Genomic DNA, 16,855 nt, shown 5'->3' with positions numbered 1-16,855 from the left:
ATATTCTGAAGGATGTCTCTGATATTCCTCTTATTTGGTTATTTCTGGGATCTGTCGCTTTTCTGGTGTTTGGCTATTTTATAAGGATGATGGAGTCCTTACAGATTGAATCCACAATGCTGAGGGCAGAGATTAACACCTTAAGGACAATTCAGACTGACACCAACCTCCTCAAAAAAGAGTTTGGAGTTTTCAAGGAAGAGACTAGATCAGAGTTTGGAGTTCTCAAGGAGGAGACTAGATCTTTGTCTGATATGACTCGGTCAACTGACCAAAATATCCAGAAGGTACAGTCTGATATTAATTCTGTAGAAAGGAGCTTCACTGTTCTGGAGGAGGGAACAACCAAAATGACTTGTAACCTCCAGTCCATGACTGTAAGTGTTGAAACATTAACTGAGAGGATTAAAACCATTGAATGTGAAAATCGGACTTTATCAAAAGGGTATGATAGATTAATTGACAGGATTTCCATTCAAGAAGGCACAGTACATGTCATGAGGATTATGTCCAAGGAGGATATGATATCTCTAACAGACAAGCTCCATGCCTTAGAATTATCAATGAAGGCAATTGTGTCCAAGGAGGAAATGGTGTCTCTGACGGACAAGCTCCATGCCTTAGAATTGTTAATGAAGGCTTTGGAGTATAATACTGGACAGGAGATTCAGGACTTACAGAAGGCAATGGTGAGCAGATTTAATAAGATTGAGGAAATCATAGACTCTGATCAACAGGAGCAAAAGATAGAAAGGCAACATTTACCTCAAAAAACTCTCAGTCTACATAGAGTTATACCTGCCTTTCCAGTAATAACATCAGAAAAGACAACCAGCTCCAAAAACCCTAAGGTCATTAAAGAACATACATGGGAGCCTATACGTATGAGTGATCTGAAAGAATTTAAACAAGCAATTGTGAATTACGGACTACATTCATCCTTTGTTAGGGAGATGTTAAAATCCTGGGCCCTAAGCAGCAGGGCAACCCCTCAAGATTGGAATCAATTAACGTCACCTGTCCTCAAGAACAGACCTTTATGGCATTTCAAATGCCTATTCAAACAAGAGGCCAGACTTTTACAACAACAAGAATCAGCAAAAGGAATTGAGGTTTCTCTAGATCAAATTCTAGGAGAAGGACTTTACTCTGATCCTCAGGAACAAGCTCTTTATGATGAAAACATTTTATCCATATGTGTCACAGCAGCTCTAAGGGCCTGGGACAGGGTTCAAGACTCAGGTCAGAGAGTAGAATTGTATATCAGGGTCAAAAAGGGTCAGAGGGAACCCTTTAGTGACTTTTTACAAAGGCTAACTAAGGCTGTATAAATAGGGATACCTGATACAGAAGCAAGAAATATAGTAATTGAGTCTTTGGCTTATGAGAATGCCAATGTAGAATGCAAAAGGATCCTGGGGCCTTTAAATATCAGATCAGCGCCTTTGGATGAATGGGTATTACATACAATGAATGTTGATCATTTAATTATGGCAATGAAACATGGGTACAAGAAGCAATTTCCAAAGGTAAAAGGAGACATCAGAGTACAAAACGCTTTCATTGTGGCAAAATGGGACACATGAAAAGGGACTGCAGACAATGGAATTCCAGAAATAATGCCTCTTCTAGAAATAACAGGAATAGGAGGAATCAGCCTTAAGGTTTATGTCGGAGATGTGGAAAGGGCAGGCATTGGACGAATGAGTGTAGGTCAACAAGAGATAAACAAGACAACTCGTTGCCATCGGGAAACGCAATGAGAGGTCTCTCGTAGGCCCTCATGGCAAATGTGGTCCAGTCATTTTCGGTCACTGCAGAGAACATGCCTCTTCAGGGAAATTAGAATGCCCCATGCCTGCTGTTAAATGCAATAACGGCCTGAAGGATGAGTTAAATGTGGTGAATGAATCAAGAAATCTAAGAGAACAAAATAAACAGGTCAAGCAGTCATAGAAAGATCAAATCGAACTATAAAGGATATGTTAAATAAACAGAAAGGGGTGGAAAATGCCCCCAGAAATAGATTACATAATGCCTTATTAACCTTGAATTTTCTTAACACTAATGAGAAGGGAACAATAGCGGCAGAAAGACATTGGATAATGGAAAAGTCTGCTGAACTAAATCAACCGGTTTATATCAAGGATGTCCTGACCTCTCAATGGAAGCCAGGAGATGTGCTACGTTGGGGAAGGGGTTTTGCTCTTGTTTCCACAGGAGAAGAAAAATTGTGGATACCATCAAAATCAATAAAGGTTAGATTTGAAGAGAAGAAACCTCTTGGAAAGGAGAAATGACAGCATCTACAATGATGATAACCATATAGGTGGTAAGAAAAACATAGAATGGGGGCAGGGTTCTGTTCTTATCTCCACAGGAAAACACTCGTCTTTGAAAAATTCAAAGGACCCTGGATGTTTGAATACTGACAGATGGAAAAATAACTACCCAATATGGATTATCAAGAAAACTGAATAGGTTCTGTGAGTATGAAGCTCTGGAATATACTAAATCATATTTCTGAATTTATAGAGCTGGTTTTAGAGTTGGACTCTTGGCTCGGTCCCTCTCTAATTCCAAGTCTGTTGTTAGGAGAAAAACCCAGAGTTTATGGAGTTTCTGTCTTATGTCAAAAGCCATGATATGAGACAGAAAGAAATATGAGTTTAAAAAAATCTTTGCTTTTCTTCATATCTATCATACATTTCAATGAATATGTCTATCATACCTTTCATTGAATATATGTTTGTATATGTCTATATAATTAATGTTTAAGTTTTCCACAATGAACAATGAGTTTTTTCTGTACTGACATTTGAAGTTTCCAGGAAGAAGATGGGGCCCCCATAACAACAACTCCACTCGGTTGATATGATGTCATGATACTGATAGTGCTACTACAAGTCCTGTTTCAGGTATCAGCTGCACAGATGATTCCAACTTGGTTAGCTGAAATGGTGCACATCTTGTACAGCATTCTGGCCAGACCTCCACAAAATACTCAGAGACTGTTTGCAATTTTAAAAGACATTGATCTTGACATTTAACCATCATTTTACTTTCACAGGATCCTCCAGAAAGAACCTCACCCCCATGTCAGCTGGAAGTAATTCTAGAAGACGATGTCCCCTCTCTCAGCAAAGTTTGTCCTCAGGTTTAGGAACAATATTTAGGGATTGATTATAATTAGTATACGGTTGAGAGTTGAGAAAGGAATTTTATAAGCTCAGGGATCTTTTTGAAAAAAAAGGGGGATAATTGGATAGATAATAATGGTATTTGTGAGTTATTGTTTATAGAATAGATAATAATGGTATTTGTGAGTTATTGTTTATAGATAATTACATCGGCATATATTGAATATTGTATGTATGCATGCTTCTACCTGTTTAAAACATTTTTTATGTATTGATATATATTGTGTTGATATATGCATACCATATTGCAGTGTACATTTTTACCTCTGATTAAGATACTTAATATTGTTTATGTATTGATACTTATTGTTTACATTTGGAGGTCATTGTCCTCATTTATTGCACAGTTGTTTATTCTCTTAGTCTTTAAGTTAGATATGTGTTAAGAATTGTAGATCAATAGTCATCTATGTCTGTTATATTTATGGTTAGACTAATCAGGTTCTTTAGATACATAGGGATTATATTCTGTAAAATAGTCTTCAACCTCTTTGAAGAGCTGTAGAAAATGGCATTTAATTTAATCTTAGAGTTCTGTGTAGTGAGACACAATCACTCCTGGCAACACCGACCTATTCCTGAGAGATAGTTGAGCACCAAAGACACTCCACTTGGAGCTTGTCTTCTTGACAAAACTGGCCTCTGGGTAAGGAACTGCCCATACCTCAACTACTGACAAATACACAGTATCTGGAAATGGATAAGCAGAACTGTCAAATCTCACCAAGACAGGGTAAGACTGTTTTGAAAAATCTCTTGCCTGTTAAAATCCGGAAATGGATAAATAGAACTGTTAAACCTTGCCAAAACAGGGTAAGATGGTTTTGAAAAATCTCTTGCCTGTTAAAAATAATCTGTCAGTTATTCTAGGCCTTAGTCAAAGTTGGTTGCTTCAACGCTGCAAACAGGTCTTTGGTGATTGCCCAGGTAGCCAGTTGTCTCTGTGATTTGTTGCATGTTTTGGAAGTTCTTTGATTTCACTTCCTAATTACTCAGGTAACATTATTTCCCTTCTCGGATCTTCTATGGGGTTGAAGACTAGATAAATGTAGCTACTTTCCTCTCATGACTTGGCCAAGTTATTTATTTTACAAGACTTTAGCTAGTTAGAATAGAATATTTGTACTTATTGTATATAATTTTGTAGGTTTGTACTTACTGTATATAATTTCATAGTAGGCTTAGAACTCTCTTACTTAAACAAAAGGGGGAGGTGCTGCGGGAGTACCTTCCGCTCCGTCAGCCAATAGCCACTGAAATACCAGCCCACTGGGGCATGGTATATTTCTCTTTTAAAAAGAGCCGCAAGTCTCAGCTCGGCCTCTCTTGGTTCCAGCGCTTGGTTCCGGCTCCTGCTCCAGTGACTAGGTTCCTTTCCTGATGGTTTGTGTATATGTAAGTTTTACCCCCAAAAAATAAATACCCCTTTAAAATCTAACTGGTGTGGGATTGATTCGCCATTACTCTCCACCTTTAATTAATGTGGATCGGGTTTCACAATCTTATCAATTTTCTTAAAGAAACAACTCTTTGTTTCATTGACTGTAAATTTTGTGTGTTTGTTTCTGTTTTACAGATTTTATCCTGGAGTTTATTTCTTACTCTCCATCCCTTTTGGGTATGATTTTTTTTCTTGTTCCAGAGCTTTTGGGTATGTTCTTTCATTACTAGTATGAGATCTCTCCACTTTCTTAAATGTAGGATCTTAGTGCTATGAACTTACCTCTTAGAATTTCCCTTACTATGTATCACAAGTTTAGGTATATTATGTATTTGTTTTCATTAAATTCTATAAAATCTTTCATTTCTCTCTGAATTTCTGTCTTGACCCATTTTTTTCAGAAAGTAGAGAGTCGTTCAGTTTCCATGAGCTTGTAAGCTTTCTGTTGTGACCGATATTCAACTTTACTATGTGGTGGTCAGATGGGATGCAGGGTATTATTTCAATTTTCTCCTGTCTGTGGATTGTTTTGTGTCAAAGCAAGTGATCGGTGTGAGAGAAAATTCTATGAATTGCTAAGAATATGGTATATTCTTTTGTGTTTTGGTGAAACTTTCTGTAAACATCTGTTAGGTCTATTCAGCTTATAACGTCTGTTTGTTGCAGCATTTCTGTTTACTTTCCTTCTAGATAAGCAGTCTGTTAACAAAAGTAGGGTTCTGAAAGTTATCGTTGTGTGAGGGTCAATATGTTATTTAAGCTATGATAGCATTTCTTTTACAAACTTGGGTGCCTTTGTATTTGGTAAATAGATGCTAGGAATTTCAATGTGCTCTTGGAGGATTTTTTCCTTTGATGTGTATGCAGTGTCCTTCCCTATCTCTTCAGATAAGTTTTGGATTGAAGCTTACTTTGTCAGATACTAAAATGGCTACATCAGCCTGATTCTTAAGCCCATTTTCTTAGAATATCTTTTTCCATGCCTTTAACCTGAGGTTATATTGTGATATGTTTCTTGGATGCAGTAAAAAGATGGATCCTGTTTTCCCATCCATTCTGTCAGTCTTGGTAAATAGCAATGAATGGCATTTGTTGATTCCTGTTTTTTCCTGTCATTGTTGTGGAGGTGGTGGATGTGGTGAATGGGATAGGATGTGTGGTGTGTGTGTGTGTGTATGTGTGTGGTGTATGTTTGTGTGTGTGTGTGTGTCTGTGTGTGTGTGTGTGTGTGTTTATGTGTTTATGTGTTCCCTTCTTTTGATTTGCTGGTCTGGGATTACTTATTTCTTTGGTTTTCTTGCCAGTGGTCAACCTTTTTGGGTTGAAGTTGTCCTTCTGCACCTTCTGTAGAGCCGTATTTATTGATAGATATTGCTTAAATTTGGTTTTCTCATGAAATGTTTAATTTCCTCATCTAAGCTGATTGAAAGTTTTTATGGGTGTGGTAGTCTATGTTGACATCAATGGTTTTTTAGAGTCTGCACACATCTGTCTAGGCTTGTAGAGTATCCACTGAGAAGTCAGATGTATAATATATCTGCCTTTATATGTCACTTGGTCTTTTCCCTTGCAGCTTTTAATATTCTTTCTTTGTTCTTTATGTTTAGTGTTTTGATTATTATGTGACAAAAGGACTTTCTTTTATGGTCCAGTTTGTTTGTTTTGTATGCTTTTTGTACTTTGATAGGCATCTCCTTCTTTAGGTTAAGGAAATTGTTTTCTATGATTTTGTTAAAATATTAACTGTGCCTTTGACTTGAGTTTCTTCTGAGTCCAGTGTTCCTATTATTCTTAGATTTGCTCTTTTCATTATTTTCCACATTTCTTGGATGTTTTGTCCCAAAAGTTTTTTAGATTTAACATTTTCTTAGACCAAGGTATCCATTTCTTCCACTGTGTCTTCAGTCACTGAGATTCTCTCTTCCATCTTTCGTAGTCTATGTTAGTGAGATTTGCTTCTGAAGCTCCTGCTCAAGTTCCTAAATTGTCATGTCTAGATTTTCCTCAGTTTCCGTTTCCTTTGTTCACTCTACTTCCTCTTACAGGTCTTGAATGGTTTTCTTCATTTCCTTCAACTAATTTCCCTCTTAAGGCTCTCTATCATATTTGTAAATGCTATTTATGAATATTAAGGTCTTTGTCCTGTGCTTCATCTGTGTTACAATTTTCAGAGCCTACTATGGCATTGTTGCTGGACTCCACTTAAGACATAGTATCCTGACTATTATTGTTTATGTTTTTGTACTGGCATCTATGCTTTTGGTTGGGATAGATTGTAGTTCTAGGTACTGATACCTGTTTTTGTCTTTGTATGGTGAATGCTTTGTCCTGGTTTCTGCTGCCTGCTCTGGTTCCTAGGAGGGTGAGGTATCTGTATGTTGCCTAGTTGGGAATTCTTATGGTACAATGCTCGGTGTAGCCACTGGTGGTTCCCAGTAAAAAGTGTTTCTTGGTTTGGATGGCTGACACTTAAGAATGAGGATACAGTAAGAAGAGGGACAGGCATATGATGGAGGAAAGCAGGGTGTTCTACCAGGATCTGCTTAGTCCCTGAGGAGTGGGAGCAGATAGTGAAAACAGACCACAATAGGTAGTCTGCACAAAACTAGAGATGGCACTGTGGTATTGGACATGGGAGAGAGAAATGACAGTGAAGATCTGAAGCTCTTCTTCCTGTTTCACTGGCCTATTTGCTTCTCTGTCTGGCTTGGCTGGCAGGTTCCTGGGACATGTCCACTTGAGTTGGAAGTTAGGATGACAGGGTGAGTAGAAAGGAAGGTTAGAAGAGAAAGTGTGGGTGATCCACTGGAGATGAAGGCAGAGAGGAGGGGAGGCCACTGTAGCATGAATAGTAAAACTCAGAAACAGATATTGGGATTCAACCTGAAGATCAGAAAAGCAAAACAGTCAACCACTAGAGAGACCTTTTACCTCTACCAAATCTTCAGACCGAAAGAACAGTCCTATAGTGCTCTTCACCAACCACAGACTCCACACTCCACCGAGTTCCTGTCTTTCCTGTCTCCATCATATCTCTGCCATATCTCTCCTGTATCTACCTCCCCAGTGCTGGGATTAAAGATATGTGATCCCAAGTGCTGGGATCATCTTTGTGTGAACTCTGTTTCTTTTAGACAGATTCAATCTTGTATAGGCCAGGGTGGCTTTGAATTCACAGAGATCCGTCTGTTTCTGTCTCCCAAGCACTGGGAATAAAAGTGTGTGACACCACTCCCTGACCTGTATGGCTGACTAGTATGGCTGCTTTGGTCTTGGAGATCTTCAAGCAAACTTTATTAATTAAAACACAAAGAATATGGTACTATAGGTCACAGCAAATAATCTGCTACAAGTTGGGAGTGAGAATGCAGTATTGGATTTACAGAAGAACAGAGTGAGATAAAGACCCATAGTTAGGCTTCCTGCTTCTCTGACTGAAGTGGCCAGCAAGTCCCCAGGGGATGCATGCTAGAACTGTGACCTGAGATAGGTGGTGTGGGTGTGGGAAAGGCAAACTGGAGATGAAGATCTGAGGAATCTGTCAGAGATGGCGGACCAGAGAGGAAGAGGAGGCTACAGCTTGTGATCTTCTGCAGAGCTGAGTGTGTGACTGGAGGACTGGATTTGGAAAACGGGAAGGAGACATGAAGATCTAAAGTTAGGCTACCTTTTTCCCTTACATGGATAACTTTTCAATAGAGATCTGCTCTAGAAACTCTCAAGTCCTAGGGCTGAAGACCCAAGAAGAATGTTCAAGTTTGTGGTAGGAAGCAAGTGGGAAACAAACATTTAAAACTACTCCAAGGTTCTTACCATAACAAAAATAAACCATCCTGGGGGTGGGAAATATCAAAACTTTATTTGATAGGGAAAGAGGAAAATGGCCCAATTCTACAATTTTCTAGCCATCCTAGACAGGATGTAAAGAAAGGAGAAATTGTCAAGAACTCATGAGGGTCACAGTGCAGGTCACAGTCACACTACAAATAGAACTCAAAAAGAATGAGACAGTTCACCTCCTCTCAATCCTTACCGCATCAGTAAGGCTCCAGAAGCATCAGTGGATACATGCTCCATTAAGAAAAATATGTTTCGGGAAAATAAAAGAGATTGGAGGGGGGAACCTGAAGAAAAGTGCAGACTCAATACAGGAAGCACTTTACACCTGCATGTCATAGCTAGATTGCAAGGGGAAGAAACAAGTCGAACAAACAAGCAACTCTACAAAGTTGAAAAAAATTTGAAGAAATAAAGCAAGAGCTGAGGAGATGGGTTGGTCAATAAGGTGCTTGCTGCACACACATGGAGACCTGCACTGGAATGGCCTGAAGTCAAGGGTAAACACAGGTATAACAGCAGTAGTATCCCCAGGCTTGCTGGCCAACTATTCCATCCAAATTTTTCAACTCTTCATTCAGTGAGAACTCGTCTCAAAAAAAAAAACAAAAAAACATAGCATCACCAGCGATTAAGATAGACACCTAATGTCAGCTTCTGGCCTCCACACACATGTACACATACATATGTTCAGGGAGCAGAAGAGGAGGAACAGGAGTGAGATCTGTGGTCAGTATGGAGATCAGGCTATGTTCTGTTACATCAAATTGTATAAATTTATGGCTTTGAGATGATGCCTTGCCCTGACTGACACCATTTTACATTTCCCTTTTTCCGTGCAAAAGCAGAGATTGAGGAGCTCTGAATCTTGTTTGTGTATGCCAACACCACTACCTTTCCATCACAAATCATTGCAGGCAGAGTAATTTACCCATGCAAATCAAACAGTACGTTCTTATTAGCTTATTGAAGTACATCAGGAAGACTGGCTTATGATCATATCAAAACCATATGTAGGAAAGAAGGCCAGTGTGCACAGCACACCACGAATGATTCAATCTCTCACCTGGATCATGAGAAGGAGAGATATCTAATAGGGAGTACATCAAGATACCTGTCATCAGACATCTAATGCATGCATCCTCAGATGGAAGGCAGGTTACTAACTACCATGCCTAGGGCTTCAGCCCAGCAAGGTCCCCACTGCATAACTGTCAGGGAGCACCACTGAAATACCCTTGTTTGGGATAGAGTCTTATACCAGCCTCAATCTGCCTTGAATATGGTTGATTGTTCATGCTTCAACAGTTTTCTAAGTGAGTGTGTCAGTTAAAGACATAAATAATAACTTCAGAGTACCCAAAATGTATCAATGAAATTAAGAGAAAGACAATTAAAAAATTTGCACTCGGAGTAGCATGGAGTTCAAATTTGAATGTCTTCTACCTGTGTTGTCTGCCATCTGTGCTTGTGGTTGTTTTCTGGACTATCAGAACCTGTCTTTTGTAAGAGTCTGAATCTTTGTACCTGTACCTGCATGGATGCTGCCTTATCTTTATCTGGTCTGTGTATTCCCCACAAAGAGCTTTTTCTCTGTATTTATTGACCAGTACAGAAAGCACTACATGGGGAAGGAAGAAGGGACATGTTACAGAATTTCTTAAACAGGGCTTCACAAGGGATGAAGCGTTACTAACTCCAACCGACCCAGATAACAAACCACAGCACTGCAAAAACCACTGCAGACAGACTGATCACCCTACACCCGTGTTGCTTCCAACACGGTGCATCTTTGTTTTATAAGGTTGGTTTCAAGCTCTTTGCTGTCTTCAGCATGTATTACCATAGCATACACATACAGTTATGTGGGTCAAGAGCATGGAAGGCACGCAATTGAAGATTAAAGTTATGCATTATCTTAGGTGACCAAAATTGCTTACAAGGGAAATCCAATACAAGTAAGGTTGGTTGTTACATTGTTCTCTTAAAGGCAGGTTAAAGGAACAGGCTAAGTTAGGTAACAATCTTAAGTGAAATCAAGGTATATTGTTTACCTGTGAGGTCCAGCAAATGTTGCAGACTCTTTGAATGTAAAAGGTGTTTTCATGATACTGTGTTGCTAAGCTTGTTAATATCTAATCAGTTGCAATGAATCTCTGCAACTGTATCAGCTCTCTACTCTACCTTCCATAAGATATCTTTGAACTTGTGACCTCTTTAACCCTTTTGCAACCATTCTGTACCATGCACATCCACACATTCATGTATGAAATGCAATTTGTTATCTGAGAGTTAACACCAGTAATTAACACTGAAATAAAAGAATTTGCCGGGTGGTGGTGGCACACACCTTTAATCCCAACACTCAGGAGGCAGTGGTAAGAGGATTTCTGAGAGTTGAAGGCCAGCCTGGTCTGCACAGTAGTTCTAGGACAGGCTCCAAAGCTACATAGAGAAACGCCTGTCTCGAAAAACAACAGCATCAGAAAAGAAATAAAAGAACCTATAAATGTCAACAGTGACACTTTTTAAGATAAATCGTGGTCAGGCAGTAAAGTGGGAGTCAACAAAACTAATTATCTTGGCAATTTATTGCTATTCAGTAAAGCGTGACATCTTCATGAAATGACACAAAACTTTCCACCTATGTTCCTGCCACAGCACACTCAACAATAGTCAGATAGAACACAGATTGTTTTTCAACTATCAGAAAAGGAATGTAAAGCAAACAAAATAAGTACTCTAAATTCTCTGCTGCTGGAAAAAAAATAACAACACTTGATAGGAATAACAAGGGAGGCAAAGAGATAAAAATCCTTAGATACTAAAATATTAGCATAGACACACAGGTCATAAAAGCAAAAAACCTTCATACTTTACCAATCCAACCTTGACTATCAGGAGTGGTGCATGAGATAGAGCCTAACTTCAAATGACTCATGATAGGTACCTCATTATAAATGACCAGTCTCAGCCAGCATGAATGGTACTTCTAAACGGACTATAAAACAAGAAGAGAGACACCCACTTCTTGCACATGGACAGGACTAAGTAGTACCTCTTAAGTATTGTCAAAAGATACCCTTCCCCTCTCAGGCACAATTCTCTCTAATAAATTTGTCTCCTGTTTCTCTCAAACTTAGGACATATCACCTTAATTAAAACCCTCATCTCTATCTGGCCTGGTAATAGCATTTAATCTTTAGCTAATTGTTCCCAACGTGGCAAATGAGGATAGCACTAACTTTCCAAGATCAAAATTAGGGGCTTCTCATCACCTTCAAAAGATGAAATTTCAGGAGCTGAGGGTTGATGCAAAGTGCCTAAGTACATTCGCTGTTGTTCCTAGAAATAACAAATCTTCATCCTGGAGGAGACATGAGAATGTAAGGCTTTTATGGGAAGGACTGTGCGGCTACAGTCTGAGTGGGTGTATGAACGGTCTTGGATAAATTGTTTATGAGGGATTGTTGTTTAACATGAGCTGTTCGAGATGGGTTGTTAGGGTTAAGAAGTGTCTTAGAAAGGTTGTTTATGACACAGGGGCACAGATAACAACATGGCAGTGACTTTGATGAGTTGGGGCCTCAAAGCAGGAGTAAGAGCCCCTCCTTTAGGTCTCTTAAAAAGAGAGAAGATTTTACCACCAGCACCTGCAGCCAGGCTTTCTCCGATACCCCAGCTGGTGGCAGGAAAGGCACAGGGAGGAATATGTTACCACTGGCAACCATTTGATGTCCTGAGACTGGCTATGTCACTTGAGAAATACAGGCAAAAGGAATCTGTCAGGGATTGAAACACTCACTGGAGACTCTCCATAGGTGCCTGTAAGCTTCTGTCAGACCCAGGAGAGAAGAGATTGTGGTAGATTCTGTAACTTGAGCAACTGTCTGGGCTGGGTAAAGTACTAGTCCTCACAAAAGTCTATGTGGAACTTCTCTTTAGCCAATGGATTCTGTAGAGGGAAAGGGGAATGGACAGTGCAGGACAGATTTAAAGGAGGCGTTGTTACAACTATACATGTGTTCAGTGACCAAAATTCAGAACAATGATAATTTCATGTCTTCCCAAGGGTATGCAGCAGCGAATACTTCCACTCACTGCTGTTGCTTCAAATGGTCCAATTCGGCAGACACTTGGGCAGTTTCACAGCTAAACATGTGTTTCCTGCATACACTGGCGATCTTGTCCCTAGGAATCCACTCAAAGGAGAAGAAAACACGCACATAAATTTTTACAGCAGCATTGCATGAAACTTCCAGGACTTGGACACAATCAAGACAGTCTTTAGTACAGAAATATAGAACCAATACTTGGGGGATTGTGCTGAAAAGCAGTGACTTATCACCTGAGCTGTGGGGTTGCTAGGAGCAGGATGAATGCCTAGAGACCATGCCTTCAGTCTGGATCCATTTTCATTCCTCTAAGTAAGTCATCAGTAAGAACGAGAGTTCCCAGAAGAGGCTGCATTTTCCACTGAGCCTTCTACAATGCTGATCAGCTCATTAAAACATCAAGGACTGGGTTGATGGTAGGCATGAAGTCCCACCCCTAGCTGACCCTTTGGTAACTGACAATTACTGGGAGAGGCAGAACCCATTTTCTTTAAGGATGTGGCCCTGATAGGTGAGTCATGCCCCAATAGAAAGCCGAACAGCCACAAGTAAATGGACAACATAAATTGGACTTGGTGTTCTTCTATATTTTTTCCTTTTATATTATTTTCTTTTTTGAGAAAAAAAGATGCTAAGTTTGGTGGGTAAGGAAGAGGATGGATCAATGAGGCGTTTGGCTGGAATATGATCAAAATACATTGTACAAAAAAATCTCAAATATCTTTAAATAAAAGCTCAGTAAATTTTTAAGTTTATAAAAGAACTTTGATTACTGTGGAGACATGGGGGTGTTGCTGGTCCAAAGCCTAACTACGATAACCTTACATTGTTTTTAGCCACCTAAATAATCATTCCTTACATATCTTTGTATAAAACTCAACATCTTATGATGACCAGATAAAACATAGGAGGATGTGTTAATTACCAACCAAAAGGCTAAGGTGTCATCAAATGCATTGTAATCTATAGCCAAGATTTCTTCAGTTTTGCCATAGCCATAACCACCTACTTTTTTGTTAATTTACTTATTTATTTAACATCCTACTACAGCCTCCCCTCTCTCTTCTTCTCCAACTTCTTCCATGCACCTCCTCTCCCTCACCCACCCTCAATCCACTCCTCATCCAAATTCACTCAGAAAGGGCAGGCATCCCATAGGCATACGTAAACCATGGCATATCAAGCTGTCATAAAACCAGACTCCTCCCCCTGTATTCAGGTTGGGCAAGGCAATCCAGTGTGAGAAATAGATTCCCAAGAGCCAACCAAAGCACCAGGGCCAGTCCTGTTCCCATTGCCAGAAATCCCACAAATAGACCAAGCTACACAACTATCACATATAAGCAAAGGGCCTAAATCATTCCCCTGTAGGTTCCCTGATCATTGGTTCAGACTCTGGGACTTCCCGTGATCCAGGCTTTCTGTTGGTTTTCCTTCAATGTTGCTCAGTTACATCCCCATCCACTCCTATAATCCCTCCTCTCTCTTCTCAGCAGGACTCCCCACGTTCATCCCAAAGTTTGGCTGTGGGTCTCTGAATCTGCCTTCATCAGACAGATGGATGAAGGCTCTCCAATGACAACCTGGGCAGTCACCAATCCCAGGGGATGGCATGTTCAGTTATGCATCCATTGCTATCAGGAGTCTTAGCTGAGGCCCTCTTTCTAGATTTTTCCAGTCATCTTTCTCAGCTCTCTCCACATCCACCCACCTCCAACCTGATCCTTTAAGTGCCTATGCTCACCCACCTCCAGTCCAACCCTGATAGCTCCTCTATTTCCCCTTCCCAGTGAGATGCAGGTGGCCCTTCTTAGACCTTCCCTGCTACCTAGCTTCTCTGGGTCTGTGGATTGTAGTATAGTTATCCTTTACTTTAAAGCATAACTAACTATTTAATGCTTGCACAAATGTATTTAAAAAGATTTTTAACTTATGACTGTCTTTTCTGTTAACGACAAGAACTTGATGAAAGTGTTATTACTTGGAACCTAGAATGTGGAGTAATAGAAATCTGTATTGCTGAGCCATTGCCACACATATATTATCTATCTTTTATCCCCAGTGAGATGAGAGCTGTGGTTCTCTGTGTGGATAACTGCTCATTTCTACAATATGCAAGCTAACCAAGGAGTTTATACCTATCAGTGAAACCTAACCTAGCTTGTCCCTCTTCAAGACTTATGTCATGAAGAATTAGATGTAGCTCACTGATAGCTTTTACAACGTCCTCTTCTAGATCTCCAAAAGCGACTGATAGCCTCCAGTCATTGTCTGTAAGGACAATTCACTTCATTCATCTGAATTCCAGGAGGATCAGGGACTTATAAGCAGGGGCCCCATCAAAAGATGATCTGCAAACAACCTAGTAATCCTCGTTAGTCACTCACAAAATAGTCTCTTCAAACCATCTCAGAGAACGAGCTGAGGTAAAGATCAAGCCAACCTCAAACCTCCCTGTGGTCAGGGAGGAAAGTAGACTAGCTGCAGATCTTCACCACTCCGTCTCTTCCCCTAAGTTCAATGAACCAGTCTCAGATGCTGCCTGTAGAAGAGTTTCTGCTATGGCCTCTCCTCACACTCTGCCCCCATTTCCAGGAGAACAAACAGATGCTAGTGGAACACCTGCTTTCCCACCTTCTATGAACCCCTGCAGTAGTACCCCCAAGGCCACTTCCATTCTAAAATGTCATCTCCTAATACCCATGAACACATTTTACCTGGAACCCCAGTAGTTACACCTATCAGGACTCCAGAAGAATTTCCTACCAGGCAACAGACAGCCACCATCCTCCCCTAAGAACCAGAGATAAAACACCCATTCAATAAAGACAAGAACAAATAATAACACCTAGAATTAGAATTTTTTCCAAGATCATATGTCTAGACCCTCAGCATCAAAACACAATCAGTAACAGCCAAGATCATACTTGTGCAGTAGAGCTCAGCACTCCTTCCACAGCAGGTCTTGAGTATTGCAACATAGAGGAAGCATAAAACAGAGATCTCAAAATAAACTTCTTGAAAATGATAGAGACCTCATAAAAAAGAAATGAATAAATCTCTTAAAGAAATCTATTAACACACAAACAAATGGTGAAAGGGAATAAAGAAAACCATTCAAAACCTGAAAGTAAAGTTAAAAAAAAACCCAAACTGAGGGAAATCTAGAAGTGAAAAATTTAGGAACTCAGATAGGAAGAGGAGACCCAAGCCTTACAGAATACAAGAGATGGAAGACAGAATCTCAGACATTGAAAACACAATAAAAGGAATAGGTACCTTTATCAAAGAAAATGTTGAATATAAAAACATCCTGGCAAAACATCCAGAAAGATCTAAAAATAATATGAATGTAGGAAGTAGAAGAAACTCAAGTCAAAGGAACAGATAATATTTTTAAGAAAATTTCACTACTCTAAACCCAAGAAAATACATGAAATAAATAATTCCAGACCAGAAAGTCAAAAGTAAAGAAGCAAACACACACACACACACACACCAAACAACAACAAAATAATTGGGCACCACTCTGTTGTAAAATAGGAGCAGTGGGCTGCATTCCCACCGCCCAGCTCCCAGGCTAGTTTACACCCGAAATAATTACATGAAAACTGTATGCATTTAAACACTGCCTGGCCCATTATATCTAGCCTCTTCTTGGCTAACTCTCACATCTTAATTAACCCATTTCTAATAATCTGTTTATCACCACATGACTTTGGCTTACCGGTATAAGTCTAACTTACGTCCGTCTCGGAGAGGAGAGCCATGGCGTCTGCCTGACTCTGCCTTCTTCTCAGCGTTCTGTTTGGTCTACTCCCCCTGCCTAAGCTGCTGTCCTATCAAAAGGCCAAGGCAGTTTCTTTATTTGACCAATGAAAGTAACACATAGACAGAAGGCCCCCCTACTCCAAATAGTAATCACTAGTCACTAATATCTCTCAATATCATTTATCTCAATTTCTCAATAAAGAGACAGACTAACCAGATGATGTGATAAAACAGGATCCCTCTTTTGTTGCATTGAAGAAGCACAACACAACAGCAAGGATAGATATCACCTCAAAGCAAAAGGATAGAAAAATATATTCTAAGAAAATGGACCTAAGAGACCAATTTTAAAATCTTAATAGACTTCCAACCAAAGCTAATTTAAAAAGATGGAAAAGGATAATACATACACCTTAAAAGAAAATTCCTCCAAGAGCACATTAAAATTCTTAACATCTGTGCCCCAAACACTAGGGCACCTAAGTTTTAAA

This window comes from Myodes glareolus, chromosome 16, assembly GCF_982192425.1.
Source record: "Myodes glareolus chromosome 16, mMyoGla1.1, whole genome shotgun sequence".
In the NCBI taxonomy this organism is placed as follows: Eukaryota; Metazoa; Chordata; class Mammalia; order Rodentia; family Cricetidae; genus Myodes; species Myodes glareolus.
Note: the sequence above shows the minus strand (reverse complement) of the source record.